This window comes from Hippocampus bargibanti, linkage group LG09 (assembly GCF_051943395.1).
Source record: "Hippocampus bargibanti isolate YZ-2025 linkage group LG09, ASM5194339v1, whole genome shotgun sequence".
Lineage (NCBI taxonomy): Eukaryota > Metazoa > Chordata > Actinopteri > Syngnathiformes > Syngnathidae > Hippocampus > Hippocampus bargibanti.
Genome location: NC_142742.1, coordinates 3,324,529 through 3,331,088, shown reverse-complemented (window position 1 = coordinate 3,331,088; position 6,560 = coordinate 3,324,529).

Genomic DNA, 6,560 nt, shown 5'->3' with positions numbered 1-6,560 from the left:
TTTTTTTAAGCTATGACTTTAGCGGAGCGTTAGCGGAAGGATCTCCCAGAGTCCTTTTGGACACGTGCTAGGTGGATACATCGATCGGACAATGTCGACTGCATGAGGATTATTCTTGACCGGGATCTTTTTAGGAAATGAAAACGCTGAAATCGGAGTGAGTGGAATGAACACATTCGAGGCTAATGCTAATTAGCACACAGGACATAAACGGGAATGACCGTGCGAGCGAGCGCCTCGACGGGCGCGCTTTTGGGAATACAGGTAATATCCAATTTACGACCGAGTTCCGTTCCGACCAAACGGTCGTAAGTCAAAATGGTCGTAAGTCGAAATACATTCAAAATGTTGAATAGAGACTCGTTGGCTAAAAGACTTGCAAACTTCCCCCTCTGGTGCCATCACACTGTCGATTGCTGTACGAGAGAGAGAGATGCTGGCTGGCTGGCTAAAATTACGTACGCGTTGCCGGCCTGCTAGCGCGTTGCGGTGCGAGGCGTAGAATTAAAAAAAAAATTAAATAGGGTCTGGAGGTCGTGGTCGTAAGTATGGGTGGTTGTAAGTCGAGGCGGTTGTAAATCGGATGTTACCTGCCGGCGACGGGATGCCAGAAGCCAAGTGAATCTGCAGATAGCTATCTAGCTGGTTATCTGTTAGCTAGCTAGCTATTTTCTGTCAATTAGCTATCTAACTAACTAGCTGGCTATCTAGCTAACTATCTATTACCTATCTATCAAGCTAGCCATCTATTATCTATCTATCTAGCTAGCTATGTATTAGCTAGCTTTCTATCTATTTTAGTTACTTCCGGGTTGACTGACGCCTAGCGCATGTGGCGACCGCTTTTCACTCGCAGAAAAACCGATCCTGTGACTGTAAAGTGACCTTAAAAGGCGCTTAGACATTAAATGTATGATTATTATTTTTATGATGAGTAGAGTGAACACGTTCGAGGCTAATGCTAATTAGCACACAGGACATAAACAGGAATGAAACAAATACAGAAGACATGTATGAAAGCACAGACCAGCGCGAACAAAGTCTTGAAACTGTCCTTTCGAACCTTGAGCCACATTTAGTCACACTGCCCAACACAAAAATACTCAGATTACATCAGTTATTCCATGTCCGCAACTATTTAAAAACATTTCAAAGCGTGAAGCACGGCAGTAAGCGCAAACAGGCCCGGTTATCCGCGTGGAGGCGCGTCTGGCACATGAACTTTGACCTCACCCAGGCCAAAGCAACTACCCCACACCCCCATGAGGCAGGTTCAAATCGACCCTGACCCCCAGGTGGCGTTAATGGCCCTTTCCAATTACTCTTTATGGCGTCTCATGTGGTTTTTAAGTGTTTCAGTGCACACAAGGCCATGCCAGTTGACTTTGGGCTTTAGTAGAAAATAAATAAACAGATAGCTATCTCGCTAGATAGCTAGATCGATAGCTAGCCAGATCGATAGCTAGATAGCTAGCTCGATAGCTCGAAAAACATAACAAATAAGTGAATAGGTGAATAAATGAATAAAAAAAAAATAAGCGGACACATACATAAAGCAAATAAATAAATAAGCAAATAAATTAATGAAAAAATATATATAAATAAATGAACAAGTAAATAAGAGAATCCTTAAGTAATGAATAAATTAAACATATATGTATATACATAAGTGAGTAAATAAATACAAATAAATAAGTGAATAGGTGAATAAATAAAAATGAATTAAAAAAAATAAGCGGACAGATACATAAATAAAGCTAATAAATAAGTGAATAAATTAATGAATAAATAAACAAAAACAAATAAACAAGTAAGAGAATCCATAAAGTAAGGAAAAAATAAAACATATCTATAAATAATAGCTAGCTCGATAGCGAGATAGATAGCTAGCTTGATAGCTAGATAGCTAGCTGGCTTGTAAGCTAGATATATAACTTGATAGCTAGATAGACAGCTAGCTAGCTCGATAGCTAGCTCGAGAGCTAGATAGTCCGATAACTAGCTCGAGAGCTAGATAGTCCGATAGCTAGCTCGAGAGCTAGATAGTCCGATAGCTAGCTCGAGAGCTAGATAGTCCGATAGCTAATAGCTAGACAAAATTAGTAAAAAAACAAAAATGGTAAGATCATAAAAAAATACACATTAGCCCATGTTTTATTTGTAGCACTACTTATGGCTTTTATGAAAAAAAAATAGTTTGAAGCTTTTTCTCCCTTTGGTCGACGTGAGCACAAATGTATACGAGCGACTTTGAAATGAGCGATTTTTGAGCGTATTAAATTAGCGATTGAACATGATTTTGGGATGTTGGTGTGTTGATATTCGCTCACAACTTTACAAGATCGCAGTTTGAGGTATCAACTTGAACAATGCCGTTTGGGATTTCAAGCTAGCTAACTTGTTTCATTGTTTGTTTGTTTGTTTGTTTGTTTTGTAAAATTAGCATATTCCGAAAAGTACCGATTTTGCACATGTGAGACTTCCCCCTGAACTGGCAGGCGATGTTTTTTGACCCCGCTTCCCTTTTTGTCAAGTGCCTGGAACTTCTGTTGTGAATTGACGGGGGATCAATAAAACTGACTTGACATACGGGGGGGGGTGTCACGAGCCCCAATTCCAGTCACCACCTGTGAAACCCACATCGGCGCGAGAGCATGCGTCACCACGACAACTCGTTTGAACTTCACACCGCCAGTCAAATGCGCCGCATATGTCCGCGGATGAGCCAGATGTGTTGCAGATGCCCCGCGGCTCCAATTGCATCGGTGAAATGAACTCGCCCAAAACCCCGCCTAAGCGCAGTCCCACTTGCTAACACGTGCCGGCAACATCCCACGTCTTTGAGGTCTCATTTGTACAGAGTGTCTTTGTCATTTTTTTTTCTTTCTCCACGCATGGAAGCTATTAGCGTTGATTGTGAGGGTGCACCTTTCAATTGCATGTCAGCTTTGCATAAAGACACCTGGTAGCGCATGAAAGGACGGATACGGGTAGTAAGTCAACATCCAAGTACCGTACGGTCAACGTAATAGGTCAAAAATCCCTGGAAATGGACGAAATGATTCTAAAATGGCCGCTTCAAACAATGATTCATGGAGAATTAATCGCTGATCAAATGCCAGACAACGTGTGGTTGCCGCTGCTCACCCACAGAAAAACGTATTTGTTATTAATTAAGCAGATGTAGGTAACCATTAGCTATGCGTCTTCAGTTGACCTCATTCAAGATGTCTTGAAAATCTTTTAGCGAGCTATCGATATCGAGTTAGCTACTGTATCTATTGGCCATCTATTCGCTAGCTCTTGGCCATCTATTCGCCAGTTATTGGCCATCTAATCGCCAGTTATTGGCCATCTATTCGCCAGCTATCGGCCATCTATTGCGTACCTAGCTATCTTAAAATCTATTTGAGTTATTCCGGGTTGAGTGAACGCTAGCGCATGCCGCTGCTCACCCACAGAAAAAAAGCGCGTAGAAATGAACTGTATTATTATAATAATCCATTTGATTTCTAAGCACCTTTCAAAACTCTCAAGGTCACTTTACAATTACAGGATAAGTTTTTCGGTGGGTGTGCCACACGCACCAGCGGTCACTCAACATGGAAGTAAGAAAGCTAGCGAGCTAAGAGACAGCTAATAGATACAGTAAAGTCTCGTTATATCGATATTCAAGGGAGTCCGAAAAAAATATCGATATGACCGGGACTATCGATATATCCGACCCTGTTTGCATGTAATTTTCTCCGTGCGTGCATAGAAATAGTATCGGTATAACCGGGACTATCGATATATCCGATATCGATATAAAGAGACTTTACTGTAGCTAAATAACTCGGATAGAAAGCTAGCTAGCTAATAGATAGCTAACAGATAGCTAGCCAGGCCTTCACTCAACCCAGAAGTCGGATAGAAAGCTAGCTAGCTAATAGATAGCTAACAGATAGCTAGCCAGGCCTTCACTCCACCCGGAAGTAATTCAGATAGAAAGCCAGCTTGCTAAGAGGCAGCTAATAGATAGCTAAGTAAATAGAAAGCCAGCTTGCTAAGGCCTTCATTCAACCCGGAAGTCAGATAGAAAGCTAGCTAGCAAATAGATAGCTAACAGACAGCTAGCCAGGCCTTCACTCAACCCAGAAGTCAGATAGAAAGCTAGCTAGCTAATAGATAGCTAACAGATAGCTAGCCAGGCCTTCACTCCACCCGGAAGTAATTCAGATAGAAAGCCAGCTTGCTAAGAGGCAGCTAATAGATAGCTAAGTAAATAGAAAGCCAGCTTGCTAAGGCCTTCATTCAACCCGGAAGTCAGATAGAAAGCTAGCTAGCAAATAGATAGCTAACAGACAGCTAGCCAGGCCTTCACTCAACCCAGAAGTCGGATAGAAAGCTAGCTAGCTAATAGATAGCTAACAGATAGCTAGCCAGGCCTTCACTCCACCCGGAAGTAATTCAGATAGAAAGCCAGCTTGCTAAGAGGCAGCTAATAGATAGCTAAGTAAATAGAAAGCCAGCTTGCTAAGGCCTTCATTCAACCCGGAAGTCAGATAGAAAGCTAGCTAGCAAATAGATAGCTAACAGACAGCTAGCCAGGCCTTCACTCAACCCAGAAGTCAGATAGAAAGCTAGCTAGCTAATAGATAGCTAACAGATAGCTAGCCAGGCCTTCACTCCACCCGGAAGTAATTCAGATAGAAAGCCAGCTTGCTAAGAGGCAGCTAATAGATAGCTAAGTAAATAGAAAGCCAGCTTGCTAAGGCCTTCATTCAACCCGGAAGTCAGATAGAAAGCTAGCTAGCAAATAGATAGCTAACAGACAGCTAGCCAGGCCTTCACTCAACCCAGAAGTCGGATAGAAAGCTAGCTAGCTAATAGATAGCTAACAGATAGCTAGCCAGGCCTTCACTCAACCCGGAAGTAACTCATTAGTCTATTTTGTATGAGTGCATCACGATGCCTGTAAAATTTGAGTGTTTTCAAATGTGTTTTAGCCCTTTTTTTTTGTACTTGCCTTCCGGCATTCCATATTCTTGTCATACTACGTACGATCCAACGGGGTTAAAAAAAACATGTTGACTTTTGATTGTTTTTTTTAAAACCGAAAACCTCAAATATTTATTTTACAAACTGCGATCGGTATAACGTCACATGCTGTGTACAAAAAGCAGGATTAACCAGAGCGGCGCTGCCAAAAATGAATGGACTGAGGCATGTAAACATCCATTTTACTGGGGTAAGGGGGGTGGGGGGGGGTGTCCAGTTGAATCATTTGTGCTGGTTGTAATGAAACACTCACAATTCTGCTTTTTTTTTTTAATTATTTTTTATTCTTATTGTCGTTTTTTTACACAAATTTACAACAGCAAAGAACATTGATCTTCTAAGCATAATGGGCAGACAAAACACTCACAAATGTTGGGTTGCTTTCTGACCGGGACTTAATTTCAGTTGCCATGCCATTTGCTTGTTTTGGATGATGGGGGACAGGGAGACGGGGGGGTTACTGCTGGGATGTTACATTTTATATCCAAAGTTAAAGGACAACTGACGTCTCCGGACAAGTTGTGTCCAGAATTTGTAAAATGGCTTCAAATGACTTCTACTGAGCGTATTTTACAAAGATTCCACCGCATATAGCTATATTTTACATTGTAAGACTCGCTCTGAATATTCCGGAAGTCTTGTTTTTGAGTTGGCGAGTCCTCACGTTACGTCAGACAAACCAATACATATGTACAGTGAGACCTCAACTTACAAACACCTTATCCTACAAACTTTTAGTCTTACAAATGTCAAATTTCTGAAAATTAAACCTTATAATAAGCACTATTCTCATAATACGCACTCACCACGGCTGGCGGAGTGATCTTCGGCGGAAGCACACGATCAAACAGCACCAGAGGTTAAGTTACCAACAGTCCATATGGAAGGTGACTCTCCTTCCATAAGCCATCAACGACCATCAAAAAGGTCAATAAAACGTTTTTTTACAGCACAGTTTATTTCTTTAATTACAGTCCTCCTGTAATGTGCCTCTCTTTCCAAACAGCAATTCCCTTTGACCTCCAACGCCATTCCATCAAGCCATCAATGACCATCACAAATGTAAATAAAGTGACTATGATACAATGCAGTGTATTTCTTTCATTACAATACAATAGCACATTTATTATACATAGAATAAGGTATGTTGTGTGTGGTTGTAAGGCTTATTTCGTTGAAAAGTATGTTTTATGGAAACCCGGGAACGGATTATTCCCATTTTAATGGTTTCCTATGGGAAAATTCTTTTTGGGAGACAGACTTTTCGCCTTACACACTCCAATTAAGTTGAGGTCTCACTGTATGTCATTGTAATTTGGACAGCCACACTCATTTCACTTAGGAATTAACTCTTCATTTTTAGTCCTAAAATTCAATATTGTGTGGGTCCTGGAATTCGAGTGACAATGACAAAAACCCTGGCACTGGAGTGGACACGTTTTTGCACATCGTCTGGCAGTGAATGAGTTAAAATGCCTCCCGGATGCCTCTCTGGTGAGGTGTTCCGGGCATGCCCCACT